Here is a 15,682-nt window from a genome sequence, read left to right as displayed (position 1 = left end):
CAGCAAGGACACAGCGGTGGCGCAGACCTCCTCTCCGGTGTCCTCCGTGTCCCACCCAAACCTCATTTTTCTCTCTCATCCCAAATAAGAAGGGCAGGAAGGGCTACAGAATGCGACACATTGTTCATATGCTGAGATTACAGGAAGTGTGAGAACAGTTCGGACGCCCTGTGTGGGCGCCCGAATCGAGAGCTCTGTACACTTCCCCATGCCGAGAGAAGGGCGGCAGCCTCTAAACTCGGGCCACCACCCCAAAGTCTGAGCCTCAAGTTGTTTCAAAAGAAATAGGGTCCAGAAATGAGACCAAACTTCTGGGTACAACTCCATCCCACCAGTGGGCACTTTCATCCTTAGGGAAACATACTAAATAAGACCTCTGGGGCATCCAAAAATTCCCATGGGGTGATGGTGGCTCACGCCTTTAATCCCAGCCCTAGGGAGGCAGAGCCAGGCGGATCTATGAGTTCAAGGCCAGCCTGGTCTACAGAGTGATTTCCAGGACAGCCAAGGTTATGCAGAGAAACCCTGTCTCAAGAATAATAACAAACGATAAGTGAATGAATAAGTATATACATACATATGGAGGGCTGGAGTGTCACTCAGTGGGAGAGTGTTTATCTACCCCCATATACAAATAAGCGTGGAAATAAGGTTTCACTGAACTATGCTAGGCAGGCCCAGAATAAACAGAAAAGGTTTCGCATTTTGGAAATCATGGTTTACTCTGTCTTTATAGTCTACTTTAAATCTGGTATTCTGAGTCTTTGACAGTCTACCTGTCCCTCCTTCTATCCTTCCCACCCCTTTTTGGTTATTCTAAAAAAATATCCTAGAGGTTAATCTCTATGGCTCACCTTTCCATTCTGGCCGCTTAAATTTTTTAGCTAAACCAAGATGGAATGCTGAGCTTAGGCCTTCCACAGACCACGCTTGAGGATGGAGAGATAGCTCAGCAGTTAAGAGCACTGGCCGTTCTTGAGAAGACCCGGGTTCAATTCCCAGCACCCACATGGTGGCTCACAATTTCAGGTCCAGTTCTGATGCCTTCTTCTGGACTCCATGGGCACTGTCCATACATGCAGACAAAACACCCGTACACGTAAAATTAAATTAAAACAAAACTTTTAAAGCTCATGTCCCTCACAAGACAGCCCTACATACGTCTGAAAACCACCTGGAAGACACTGTCCTTTTCTCCCAGCATCCCCTGAAAGGTTTCCACAAGAGTAGTCCCAGCATTGCTTGAGTTCTTATCCAGGCCAGACACACGGCTAGGCAGGTCAGTGCGTTATCTCACTGAACTGTATGCAGCCCCATAAGGCAGGTACCACACACTCTGTGGGGTGCCAAAGTAGAGGGGAGGCAGGCAGCAAAGATCACAGAGCTATGCTATCTGTTCAACCTCCTGCTCTCCGGCCCTTGCTGGTCACTGGTCTCTTGGCCTTCCCTTTAGACAGGAAACCACCACTCCAGGTGGCTCCTAATGAGTTACCTAGAGCAGCTTGGATCAGATCGGAAAGAAAGCCCCTGCCGTCTGTAGGTGGCCGTAGCCGACACTGCCACTGCCTTCAGGCTGCTCCTCCCTGCCTCTGGGTGAGAATGAGCGGTGGTGATGTCTGCCCGGAGTGCGGTGATGTCTAGGGTGCCCACTACTAAAGACACAGAAACACACATCAGGACACCTGCCCTTTCAGGATCAGAATACACCGGCACCAAGGGAGTACAAATCCAAATGTGAAACCCAGAAAAGAGAGGGGGGAAAAGGAAATGGAGGGTGGGGTGCACAAGGTTGAATTCATGGCTGGCTATCCTAAAAGTGAAATCCTCAAAGCACTGGGCCAGATCAGCCCAAGACAGAGCCCACACCCCAGCAAACAGCATGCCCTAGCGGTCTCACCAGGAAGTACTACACATGGATTCATCTTCCCAGCCCCGCCAGTCAGGCACAAGAGGCTGCCAGTCATGGAAATTCCCCCTTTTCTCAACCGCTGCCTGGCACCAAAGACAAGAAGACAACGCCTTTGGCATCTGACTTTCCTCCCTGAGACCCTGGCTCTCTGTGGAACACTTCCTCCGCTCAGACAGCCTGGTAAAGCAGCCTTCCCCCGGGCTCTCCTAAAGGAACTCAGCAAAGCGGGCTTCACAGAAGCCTCCATACTCCTCGTCATTTTCCCCTTTCCTTTGGGTGCTCATCTCTGGGGACATCGTGGCTATGCCAGGAAAAATAAATAAACACACTCATTCTACAGCCTAGAGGAGTCTTCAGTCCAGCGCTTCCAGGGAGCGGGCATCAGAGCATCAGGCACGGAGTGCTCAGAAAGCAGCCGGCCAGGGTTGAGCTACCATGCTCCAAGCAGCAGCCCTGAAACACCCTTCCTCCAGGCACCTGCACACAGTTCAGACTCTTGACTCCTCAGCCAAGCCCCAGGAGCTCCTGTGAGAACACGCTTTCTCCCTCAGAGACCCCAGGGTTTGCCTTCCGCCATCCAACTGGTCTGTGTGCCTCCCTTAACAACAGAAACAAAACAGATACTCGCTGGTGCACTTAGACTCCTCATCACTCCCCAGTAGCTGCTCGGCCCCTCCCTCTCCAGCTCTCCATTTGTTTTGCTATATTCCACTATAACTAAGACCGTCCCTTTAAAAAAAAAGGGGGGGGGTTAAAAAAAGAAACTGTTTACTGTTCTGCCCAGGACTTCCCATTAACCAGAAGCTGAAGTTTCCAGACACAAGGCTCTCCCTAGACAGGGCCAGGGCTAGGAGCAAGAAATAAGGTTCTTGGTCTCCCCTTGGCCAATTTTCAGGGACTCCATCCTCCTCCTGTGCTTCCCCACACATCCACTTTCCCTGCTTCCCCGCCTCTTACCTGTCTGGAGACCTTTGGGCAAAGTGCAGGGAGGAAGGGGGCTATCAGCACCCTGGGGTGAGGGGTGGCCGTTAAGACAGCCAGGGGTGTGACTTCAGCAGCTGTTGACTCTGAGGAGCAGAAAAGGCAGAGGGTGACGGACCGAAATGGAAAACAGGAAAACACATGTGTGGCTCGGGCCGGCAGTGGGGAGGGGCCAGAGGACGGGCTGGAGCTGAGGCTGCCTGGTCAGACCCAGAGGACCTCGGAGCAGGAGCACGCCGGCACCCAGGCATCCTCTCCTCTGTTCGGCTCCTCCTCCCCGCATCACCCCTTCGTGGTCCTCACTGCCCTCGCTGGCTGGGCACTTAAGTGGACCCTGCAATTTAAAGTGCCCCCCGACCCCCGGGAGCCCCTCTCTACCTGTCCTTCATTCTATTCCCTAACTCTCCTACCCTACCTCCCGGCTGTGCTTACAGCATTTGGTCCCGAGATCCCTCCGTCAGGCCAGTGAAACTCTGCAGTCCCATCTCGAGAGTTTGTGCCACTTCAGCCTCTAAAACAAACCAAGGAAGCCGGCGCATACCGATGAAGGCCACCTGTGGGTACAGCCAAGTGTGTACCCAGATATCAACAAGCCCACTCACAGCTCAGATCCCTAATTGGCTGCGGGAGTTGTTAACAATGAGGTTGAGTTGCTAGGTTAAAAAAAACTAGACCTGCGCCACCCTGGGCACATTCCGAGGTTGGCAGCCTTTCAAGCCACGTTATTTAAATATCTGTTGAATGTTTACTTTGCAGAAACAGGGGAAATGTGATCTTGGAATAAAAAGTAGAAGAGGACTGGGGGGCGGGGCGGGGGGGGGGATGTTTCTGCAGGTAAAAGCGCTTGCCTTCAAATCCTGACAAGCTGATCCAAGCCCTGGAACCCGCAGAGGAAAGAGGAAAAGCAACTCCCCAGGCATGGTGCAACAGGTCTTTAATCCTTTAATCCCAGCAGACCTCTGTGAGTTCGAACCCAGACTGGCCTACCTAGTGAGTTCCAGGACAGCCAGGGCTACACAAAACTTGTCTAAAAAAAAAAAAAAACGCTGTCCTCTGGCACACTTGCACTGTGGCATGTACACACACATTCACACATAAGAACACAAAAAAAATTAAAATGTTTAAAAACTGTATGAGCTGCTTTATACTAGAGATGTCATTTTCAGAAACTACCTCTTGGTAGGCATGTTAAACCACAGAAAATGTAGACAGCATAAATCTCCGTCCCGGGGAGGGCCACTTCACAGCCCAATCCCAGGTGTGACTGCTGCCTTTAGGCAACCATCAGTTTGCTGGTCTCCAGTCCACACCCTGCAACTCACATCCGTGTTCTGCAAATTACTCCCGATTGGTCCAGCTCAGGGCTCTAGAATTCTGACGGGGACTAGAGAGGTGACACTGTTGGGAGCACGTCCTGCTATTCCAGAGCCACCTCACACCCTCCAGGCAGCTCCTAATTGCCTGTCTCTCCGCACAGGTGACGCCCTCTGCTGGCCTCTGCCGGCACTTGCATCCACGTGCAGTACTGTGCACAGCGCGTATACACGCAGAAAAGTAGTAAAATAAACTTCAAAACTCATTCTGGCTGCATCACTAGATAGGAGCCAAGTCCCATGCTACCAAAAGGCAGACATCAGAATTCACTGGCACCCAACGAGAATTATTCCAAGGAAAATGCGAGGCCCTTTTAGAGCTAGGCTGTTCCCTGGCCGACCTGCCCTTTAATCTTACTCTGGGGAGAGGTCCAGGTTATCAAGTGGGGGGTGAGGGCCATAGGAAGAGAGGGAGTTACCCCTGCTTTGTATCACAAAAGTCTGGCTTCGCTCCTGGGACCACACAACAACCTCTCTCCCGCCACAGAGCTTAGCTTTTGCAATGCCTGTTTGACCGTTCTCCCTGCTGGGAACATTCTTTCCTGTGACATTTTTCATTCCTGGTATTATGGGTTGGTCTTCACCTCAGCCAACAGGAGATAAACATCAGAAGAGCTCTGTTCACCATTGTACCCTGTGGGGGAGGGAGGCTCACACAAACCACTGAGAGATGTTTGCTGGATAAATAAGTCAAAAGATGAACAATGTTCCCCTCTGACGTCCCAGCTGGCTGGGCTCCTGGGTGGGTCCTTGAATTTGCCCCCCAGGCCACCTAGTGTGACTACACTTGGGTTAGTTAGAGTAAGGAGAATTCACAGATACTTAATCTTTTCCATCTTAATGGCTTTAGGGGAGGAGTGTGGTTTTCATTTTTACTGACAGATGGAGAACAGTTTGAAATTGACTTTCAGGGCTTGGTGGCAGAGCACTTACCTGGCATGCACACGATCCGGGGTTCCATCTCTAGCAGCCGGTGGGGGTGGGGGCGGGGTATGAGAATTTTAGAGCTAGTCACGATGATAGCTCAAACCCAGCATTTGGGATGTGGAGGCAGGAGGATCTGGAGTTCAAGGCCAGCCTCAATACATACTGAGTCTAAGGCTAACCTAGACTGCAAAAATCCTGTCTCCAAAAAAAATTTTTTTAGGAAAGAAAGAGAGAGAGAGAGAGAGAGAGAGAGAGAGAGAGAGAGAGAGAGAAAGGAAGGAAGATGAAGGAAGGAAGGAGGGAAGAGGAGGGAAAGAACTGTAGGAACTGAGTTCTAATCCCAGCGCCCTGGTAAAAAGCTCCTCTGGGTGGAGACTGGAGGACTGCTGAGTCTTGCTGGCTGCCACCCTAGCTCCAGATGGGGTGAGAGACCTTGTCTCAAGGGAATCGGTAGGGTGATCGAGTGTGCACGCCTTGCATCCTTTTGACACAGGCACAAGTACACACACACACACACACACACACACACACACACACACACGTGCTCATACACCACACTCAACATACATGCACACCAGAAACGAAACTGACTTTGGTTTAGCTATGGAAAAACTAAAAGGCCCATCCATCCCTAACGTTCTTTTCCAGGGCCCCGGACTAGCTACGGCCCATCCCCCTCGACCAGCGGGCTCACCTTTGCCTCTTTCTCCCACGCTCCCTCCCCAGCCACTCTCATTTCACTGGGGCCCTTTAGTTGGCTCTTCCTCTCGGTCTGCAGCGCTAAAATCTGGGCCGTTCAATACCCGACCCAGCAGCCACAATGCCCTCGATGCCCTCAAATGGGCAGGCGCCGGACAGGGCTCATTCGGGGTGGGGATCAAGACCCTACCCCACCCTACCCGGCGTCCCTTCTATTCCCTTCCCTGGTATCTAAGAAGCTCTGGAAAAAGGAACTGTGGTGAATGAGAGAGAAGGAAACAAAGGTCTGAGAACCCAAAGGCCCGGCAAGCCGACGCCCCCACCCCCCACCCCCAAGCAGGCCGCAAGATGAGTCCCCGGGGAATGAAAATGACAGCAGATACCCTTAGAGATGTGTCCTCTGCCCCAGGCCCCCAGCCTCCTCTTCCCTCCCCTCCCAATCGAGCTGGAGCTGGCAGCCAGCCAGACGGCGGCCTTCTGACCAAAACCCCAACCCCAGACAGCTCCTGCCTCCAACCGAGGAGCTGGCTGAACCTCGGAAGAGGATCTGGCTGAACCTCGGAAGGAACCCTGGCCGTGAAGCCCCGGGGGCAGCGGGGGGCAGGATCGGGACCTGCTTGCAGCCCGGGCTGGGGGTCTCCTGGACTTCATCTCTGCCTGCCTTCACGTTCAGACTCTCCGCCCCCTCGGGGGAACTGTTGCATCAGCTCCAAGGTTCCAGATTAAAGACAGTGGCCAGGTTGCCCCAAAGGTGTCCTGAGTAGTCGCCAGGAGGCAGCACTTAACCAAAAATGGAGGCAGCCAGGGTGCCGCGCAGCCTGAATTTGCCAGTGCGCCTTTTCTTCACACCCAGATGCAAGGGAGTCTGAACCTGGCAAGGTGGCAAACGCTTCTAATTCCGGCACTCAGGAGGTGGAGCCACGAGGAACAGAAGTTCAAAGCCATCCTCCGCTACATAGCAAGTTGAAGGCCCGCCAGTCGCAAAAAGAATGGAAGAAGAGGTTTTTGGAGGAGTCTGTGCTGAATGGCATATGTATGCGTGTACCTGTGTGTAGGATTGAGTGGGGGTGTTCAGACATGCGGAGACCAAAGGAGTACCTTAGGTGTCTTCCTCTACTGATTTTTCACCTCATTCCTTGAGACAGGGTCTCTCCCTGGACCTGAAGCTCGCCATTTTTGCTAGGCTGGCTGGCCAGAAAGCTCCCAGGACCCGCCTATTTCTATTCCCCCACATTAAGATAATAATTCATTGAGCCAATCCTGTTTTTCTGGTGGGTGCTAGGGAGCACTGAAGGGAACAGATTCAGTTACATGGACTACTCTCCCAGAAGCAGTCCAGGATTCATGAACCAAGGTTGTGAGTTCATGTGTCAGGATGTCAACATACAGGTCCTGGCATCTAGTCCATGGAAAATGCTGAGCCAAACATCCATGTTTCTCAGTTTTTCATCTGCACTTCCTGAGGACGCAATCTTTGAGAAGATGAAAGATGGTGGTGTGAGCTTTGCAGAAGCCGTGGGGTGCTTTCACCAGGAGCAGCAAGGCCAGCAAGAAGCTGACCATTGCCCACTGTGAATGGCTCTGACACTCTGGCTTGTGTGCATCTGAACCAGCAAGCCATTGCTCAGGAGATCGCCCTCCAGGAGCCTGTGATCTCTGTGTTCTCACTGCGGTCCTGCGGTCTTCATATTCTCCTCCAAGGCCAACTGGATGGCAGAATTAAATTATGAATAAAAAATAAATAGTAAAAAAAAAAGGGGCATCTAATTTCCCAGACTAACGTTCTTGAGCAAAAGTAACAGTGTCTAAACCCACAGAACAGAGAGGTGTTTGGATAACGTTGGGTAGGCGGAGGGGGATGAGTGCATAACAAAATGCAAATGCTAAATTTGGAACCTGGCATCCTTGAAAAGCAAAAGAGTCTAGGAGAGAAAATGCAGGAATCTCAAACTCGATTTTCTATAGCTCTTGATTCCATTGTTCTCAGGCGAAGTGCAGAGGACATTCAGTGTGACAAGACAGAGCCACTTTCCTGTGGTTGACAGAGCTGAAGAAGTCATTAGAGAGGACTGAGCAGATGCCAGACCCAACTGTTCCATAATGTTCAAAAGCTGGTGGACTAGAGAGATGGCTCAGCAGTACTCACGGCTCTTACAGAAGACCCAGGGTCCATTCCCAGCACCCACATGGCAGCTCACAACCGCCTGTAACTCCAGTTCTAGGGACCTGATGCCCTCTGCTGACCTCCAAGGGCTCCTGCACATCCATGGCACACATCCATGCACTCAGGTACACACACATTCATAAAAATAAATAAACATTTTTAAAAAGAATGGTGGCAGCCATGTGTGGTGGCACACACCTTTATTTCCAGCACTTGAGAGGCAGAGGCAGATCTCTGTGAGTTCGAGACCAGCCTGGTCTACCAAGCGAGTTCAAGGACAGCCAGGACTGGTACACAGAGAGAAACCCTATCTTGGGGAGGGGGGGCAAAAAACAAAAAAATGATGGTAATGTTAGTGGTTTATTTATTTATTGGTTTTTCAAGACAGGGTTTCTCTGTACAGCCCTGGCTGTCCTGGGACTCACTTTGTAGACCAGGCCGGCCTCAAACTCAGAGATCTGCCAGCCTTCGCCTCTCAAGTGCTGGGATTAAAGGCACGTGCGACCACCCCCACCTGCAGTCTATTTATAACCCATGGATCACACCTCTGCTACAGCAATCTAACCATGTCAAAAGTTGGACTTACCTTTCTTTCCTAGAGTTTCTCTTCCATATTTTGGAGTTCTGATCAAACGTCTTATCCTGCTCCCCAAATCCTCTAGCTCTTGCTCGATGACTACACAGAGGTTTTGTTGTTTTGTTTTGTTTGACAGGACCTTACCGTGTACTCTTGACTGGCCTGTAACACACTATGTAGACCAGGCGGCCTCAAATCCACAGAGATCTGCCTGCCTTTGCCTCCCAAGTGCTGGGATCCAAAGCCAGTGTTATCAGACTTAGCACATTTTTCCAGGTCTTATTGTCCATATTATTATTCCCCAAAAGGCATTTCTATCACTTTGAATGATTTTGCCAACTGATGGCATCCCCTTCCTGTGTAAGCTACTAACGAGATGGGAAAGCTGCTGGTCCAATTCCCTTATGTACCAAAGGTGATAGTATGAAGTTATCGTCTTCCTTATTTCTGCAGAATATTGACTCTTATCCTGTTCTTCAAGCTTTTGGCTTCTACTTACTTCAGTTGAAAACTATGGGACTCCAGTGATGTCTGGAGACCACAGGCTTAGTAACATGAATTTAAGAACAGTGTGGTTCAGTCTCTATTCTGACACTATCTGTTAAAAAAAAAAAAAAAAAAAAAGTAAATCAAGCTGGGTGGTGGTGGTGGTGGTGGTGGTGGTGGCGGCGGCGGCGGCGGCGGCGGCGGCGGCGGCAGGGACGGCAGAGGTAGTGGCGCAAGCCTTTGATCTCAGCACTTGAGAGGCAGAGCCAAGTGGATCTCTGTGAGTTCGAGGCCAGCTTGGCCTACAAAGCAAGATCCAGGACAGGCACCAAAACTACACAGAGAAACCCTGTCTCGGGAAAAAAAAAAAAAGAAAAGAAAAGAAAAAAAGGAAATCAATGGTAATTTTGTGCGAGTGCATGTGCGTGTGCGTGTGTGTTGCTAGAGATCAAACCAGGGCCTCTCATATGGCAAGTGTATCAATGGGCTACAATCCCAACAGCCACATTTGCGTCACTCTCCTGAGCCTTGAAAAGGTCAAGAAAAGCTGCAGTGGTTGCTCCAGCACTGTCTCTTCCACGTAGGATCAGTGAGAAAAACACATGAAGTCATTTATGTAGAAGTGCTTTGAAAGATTTATTTTTGTTACTTTTAGTTATGTGTGTGTGTGTGGTGATATTTTGTTTGTGCTCTAACAAATAAAGCCTGCCTGAAGGTCAGAAGGTGGAGCTAGCCATTAGCTAAGGATAGGTCTGGAGGTCTAGATAGATAACGGACAGGAAGTGACATGGTGGGGCGGAGAAGGAGCTTGACCCTTTTTCAGTCTGAGAAGTGGAGAGGTAAGAAGTTTCTAGTAGCTGGTTGCTCTGCTTCTCTGATCTTTCAGCATCTACCCCTCTATCTGACTCTGGGTTTTTATTATTAAGACCAATTAGAGGGGCTGGAGAGATGGCTCAGAGGTTAAGAGCACTGACTGCTCTTCCAGAGGTCCTGAGTTCAATTCCCAGCAGCCACATGGTGGCTCACAACCATCTGTAATGAGATCTGGTGCCCTCTTCTGGCCTGCAAGGACACACGCAGGCAGAACACTGTATGCATAATAAATAAATAAACCTTTAAAAAAAAAAAAAAGACCAATTAGAATTCACACTACATCTGGTGTCCAACTTGTAGAGCATGAATTCATGAAAAAGTCGTTTGCCTGTGGCTTCGAAGCCACTGGCACAGGTCAGAGCTGCATGTGGCCGGAGTCACCACCCCACCAGCTAGGTTTTCCTCTCTTTTCTCCAAGCCCTCTGAGCAGGTCTTGGCTTTTTCTGTTGCAGCCTCTCTGCAGCAAACTCCACAGGCATTTGGGCTCCAAATGCTGCCAAAGTTAGCCCCTCACCACCGGCCAGCTCCGCCTTCAGGTGGTTCCTGCCACACATTTCTTCCCCACCGTCTCCGGTGTGCATTTTTCAGACATCGTGTTCCCTCTCCTGGTGGGATTCCCCTGGACCCCCTACTCCCGCTACTGCCAAATAGGTAACTGCCTTGAAAACCGGCTCAGGCTTCTACTGTTCTACGCAGAAGCAGTCAGCCTCACACTAACCTGTCATCTGAACTGTCATTGTCCGCAAAGTTGGTGAGTCAATTGGGAATTCTTAAAGGGAGGAATTAGTTAAAAGAGAGTTTTTTTCCCCATATTAAAAGATGGGAAACACTATTACAATGGAGGGAGTTAGGTCTCTGTATGACAATATGACGGATGGCTTGAAAATGGAACAATGAAATGAGAGGATAATTTAGATGGGATTTACGTAATATCAATTATAAACATTATCTGTTTTATCATTTTTGTTTTATCACTAAAAAAGTTGGTTAATATGAATGCTAAGATACAAGTTTTAGAAAAACTTGATAAAACAGATCATAGAGATATTCAGAACCAGACAGAGGAATTTAAAGGAGTGTTGCAATCTCAGTGTTGCATTATAAGGTTAGAGAGGAACAGTCTAAAGTTTTCAAACAATCAACTTTAATTTATCCAGTAACCTTACAGAAATTGTCAAATGATAGATATCCCCAAGGCTGTGTAAGAGCTGAATAGACTCCTATGGAAATGTTAGATTTAAGGAAATTCAAGGAAGCTATAGCCTCATATGGCATGCATTCACCTTTTGTGAAGCAGATGTTAAACTCTAAACTTGCGGTCAACTTGTAATAAAATTATCCCTCAAGACTGGAGAGACTTGGTTACAGCAGTCTTGGAGCCTGGTCCTCAATTACAGTGGAGGACCTGGTAGAAAGATGAGGCTAAGAGCTATTGAAATCTCCCAAGACCAACTTCTTGGAGAGGGAGATTATGTACAAAGGCAATCTCTATATGATGACCACATCCTGGCTTTATGCCATGCAACAGATTTGAATGCTTTGGACAGAATTAAAGAAGTAGGAAAGAAAACTGAGTCATTTACTAAAGTTATACAAGGCCCAAAAAAAAAAAACATTCACTGATTTCTTACAAAGATCGACTTCAGCAGTAAATAGAATGATACCAAATTCCGAAGCTAGACAAATAATAATTGAATCTCTGGCTTTTGAAAATGCTAATACACAATGCAAAAGGGTAATTAGGCCGTTAGAGGCAAGATCAATATCCTTGCAGGAATGGATCTGAGATACAGTCAATATTGAATCTTATAACCATGATGATGTTTGGATAGGAGAGGTGATTTCCTGAGGTTTAAGAAAAATCGAAATGCCAGGTGTTTTAATTTCGGTAAACAAGATCATCTAAAAAAGGGATTATAAACAGGGCATTCCTAGAAACAGTGTTTTTTTTTTTTAGCATAACCAAACAGAACACCCCTCCCTTCTGGAGTATGCAGAAGGTGTGGCAAAGGCCGACATTGAACTAATGAACGTAGATCAACAAGAGACAGTCAAGGTAACCCTTTGCCATCGGGGAAATACCTTAAGGGGCCTCTCACAGGCCCCCATGTCAAATTCAGTTCAGTTGTTTCCTGTCATTGTGGAGGAAACTCCTTCCCAGAACAATTAAAGAACCTAATGCCTATTGTAAAAAAAACCATACTGCTCTGTATGACAGAACAGCTATAAAAGGTAGAACAAAAATTTCAAGAGAAACCATAAATCAAAATTGATAAAGATTAGATTTGAACAAGAGAGACCTCTTAATTAGAAGAGATGATAGTTCATCAGTGTGACCATTCAATTTAAACTTATATGACTAACAAATGCTTTTCATTTGATCAGATATAACTTGCCACAAGGAAACCTCTCCAAAGTTAGGGTGGGGCACGGTTTTGTTTTTCTTTTCAGGAAAAAAAAAGCATTCAGCGAAGGAATCTGAAGACCACTAGACAAATGAGACGTGTAAAGAAAAAGGACAAAACATCCAGAAGAAATTCCCAAGAGTAAATTGGTTTATTGATATATCACATTTTCAACAGGATAAAATTTCATAAATCTTCCCAAATGTTTTGTTTCTGCTGTTGTCCACAGACACATGATGCAAATGGTCTTTTTGTAGTCCCAGTCTGATTAAAAATTAAAGCTGGCTTTGGAGTTGGAGTGTGGCTCTCTTCTCTTCTCTAAACCCAAATGTGCTTGTTAAAGTAAAATCTAAAATCTCTGTCTCATGTCAGAAAGCCCACCTGATATGGGACAGAAGAAAAACCAAAATCAAGGGATGATTCTTTTGATACTAATCTCAGAGTCCTTTGGTTTTATTTTGACTCTTTAAAACTTTTCCTAAGGTATTACTATTATCTCAAAGTTTATAAGATATATATATATACTTTTTGTCGTGATATTAATGGTCATATAGAGTACTAACTAATTCTAGAAAATGAATTATGCAGAGACTGGACAACAAATGATACAGCTACCTCTCCCAGGACTTGACAATTAACCCAAATTTTTCCTTTCAGGATCCCCTAAAGATGCCATTTCCCCCAGACAGCAAGAAGTACTTTTAAAAACACAACACCTGGGCTGGAGATATGGCTCAGTGGTTAAGGGCACTGTCTGCTCTTCCAAAGGTCCTGAGTTCAATTCCTAGCAACCACATGGTGGTTCATACCATCTGTAATGAGATCTGGCACCCTCTTCTGGCCAGCAGGCATACATGCAGACAGAACACTGTATACATAATAAATAAATAAATCTTTAAAAAAAAAATGATGCCTTTATTTTCAAGAGGTGGGGTGGGTAGTTTTGGTCTTTCAATGGGTTATGGATATTTATCATTATTTAGGGTGGTTGGTTACAAGTTGTTATTGGTAATGGTTAAAAAAAAAAAAAAAAAGCTGGGCTGGAGAGATGGCTCAGAGGTTAAGAGCACTGGCTGTTCTTCCAGGGTTCCTGAGTTCAATTCCCAGTAACCATATGGTGGCTCACAACCATCTGTAATGAAGTCTGGTGCCCTCTTCTGGCATGCAGTTAGAACATTCTGTATATGCATTTCTACTCTTGTTCAAAGTATATACCTATAGATCTCATTTAACAATGTAATGGAAATTTCTAGTACTTGAAGGTTATTATTACAAACTACTTGGGAAAATAAAGAAATACAGGTTAGTAGTTAGTCACCTATTACAATCAAATTTGTAGTCATATTCAAGGTCAAACATATATTTGAGATAGGTTGTCTTCAAACACTTCAGAGATCTACAGAATATAGCATTTAAGATTTTCCCCCCTCTGGTTTTTTTGAGACAGGGTTTCTCTGTGTTGTTTTGGTACCTGTCCTGGATCTCACTCTGTAGACTAGACTGGCCTCAAACTCACAGAGATCTGCCTGGCTCTGCCTCCTGAGTGTTGGGATTAAAGGCATGCGCCACCACCGCCTGGCCATTTAAGATGTTTCAATAACATAGGTTCTTTTGTGTTTTTGTGTGTGACAATGAGACATGTCTTCTCCTGGCAGCACCAATCTACATCAGAGATGATCGGCATTTAAGAAACTCCATATGGAGTTTACTTTCTTTGTGGCAAAAATTAGCCACTAGGCAAGAAAGTGTCCTTGCCTCAACTGCCAACAGTATGCTGTCCAAAATGGACAAGCCAGACACAAAAGAAAGTGACTGCCAAACTTTGCCAAGACTAGGTAGGACAGCCCTTCAGAATATCCTGCTTCACAGAAAAGTCTGTCAGATATGCTAGACTGGTAGGCCAAAGATGGATGCCCCAATGTTGAAGAGGAACCTTGGGTGACTGTCCAGGCAGCCAGCTGTTTCTGTCATTTCTCACATTTTTTAGAAGTCCCTTGTTTGCACTTCCTGCTTACTCAGGTAGTATTCTTTCTTTCTCGGGTCTCTGATGGAGTTGAAGCCTTTATAGTTATAGTTATAGTTTTTCTTGTTACCAGATTCAGAAAAGAAGTACACTAGAGGCGTAAAGTGCATAGGGTTTAGAGATATTAAGAGATAGTTTGGCAATGCAAGTTAGAATAAGAAAGTGAATTAGGTACAACCTTTTGGACTCACCAAGATAGGATAGATAATGGAGTATTTTCTCTGAATTTGTCAATTGTTAATGAACTAGAGATTGTTGATGTATTTATTGCCTGTATATATTATAGTTATTGTACTTACTGTATATAGTTTTTCTTATATTAGTTATAACCCTTTTTATTTTAGACAAAAAGGGGGAAATGTGATGATATTTTGTGCTGTAACAAATAAAGCTTGCCTGAAGATCAGAGGATGGAGCTAGCCATTAGCTAACCATAAAGGCCTGGAGGTCTGTACAGACAGACAGGAAGTGATATGGCTGGGCAGAGAGAGAAGCTCATTCTTTTTGGTCTGAGTCATCATGGAAGTAAGAGGTGACTTTGGCTAGCTTCTTTACTTCTCTGATCTTTCAGCATTTACCCCTATATCTGACTCTGGGTTTTTATTATTAAGACCAATTAGAATTCATGCTATATATACGTATGTGTCTGTGTGTGGATGCGTACACAGAGATCTGCCTGCCTCTTCCTCTTGAGTGCTGGGGGTTAAGGCATGCACCACCGCCTGGCTGCTGCATGTTATTTTTGTGTATGCTGGAGATGAACCCAAAGTCTGAGCATGCTAGGCAAGTACTCCACCACCGGCACCATTACCAAACCGTAGTGCACCTTGTTTTTGACTAAAACTCCTTCATGACTCCAGGTGTGGAATTTTCCATTGTAGCATCCTATTTGGATTCAACAAGTTTGATTTTGGAGTACTTCAGAATTCAGTTTTCTGGTTTGGACCACTCAAAGTATACTTGTGAAGGCAATTATGAAGGCCTAGACTTGACTTTACAGACCATCTTAGACCACCTGGTGACCGAGGGCCGGACTCAGTTCCAGGAAGAACCTCGGGAATGTGCTATGACAACTCGAACAGATACCCTAGAAGCAGCCAATTAAGAAACAGAGCAGTAAAGTTTAACAAGATCCAGATGCTCCTGCAGACATCCTGTCAGCAGTTTATGGCCCTTGCAGATATCCAGATATCATGTCAGCAGGTTATAGTTTCAAGCCAAAAGTCTAACCCAACAGTTTCAAATGTGGTTTTGCACCAAAAGTC

At 46.7% G+C, this 15,682-nt stretch overlaps 1 protein-coding gene across 4 annotated transcripts in view; it reads right to left on the bottom strand.

The window, feature by feature from the left end:
- The window catches only part of Slc7a7 (solute carrier family 7 member 7), a 44,917-nt gene extending 41,425 nt beyond the window's left edge, over window positions 1–3,492 (bottom strand). The window contains exons 1-3 of one of the 4 annotated variants that reach the window (XM_037208538.1): window positions 3,323–3,492; window positions 2,867–2,976; window positions 1,493–1,652 (exon numbers count right to left, since the gene is read on the bottom strand). The gene's annotated coding sequence lies outside the window, so the exon portion shown is untranslated. Of the gene's footprint in view, window positions 1–1,492; window positions 1,653–2,866; window positions 3,022–3,322 lie in introns of those variants that run through there. The other 3 variants (XM_037208537.1, XM_037208540.1, XM_028892163.2) reach the window with 3 other exon arrangements.
- Between the last annotated feature and the right edge of the window lie 12,190 nt (window positions 3,493–15,682).

Source organism: Peromyscus leucopus, chromosome 9, assembly GCF_004664715.2.
Source record: "Peromyscus leucopus breed LL Stock chromosome 9, UCI_PerLeu_2.1, whole genome shotgun sequence".
Classification (NCBI taxonomy): domain Eukaryota; kingdom Metazoa; phylum Chordata; class Mammalia; order Rodentia; family Cricetidae; genus Peromyscus; species Peromyscus leucopus.
The sequence above is the reverse complement of the archived record's forward strand: the minus strand, read 5'-3'. Positions and strand labels throughout refer to the sequence as shown.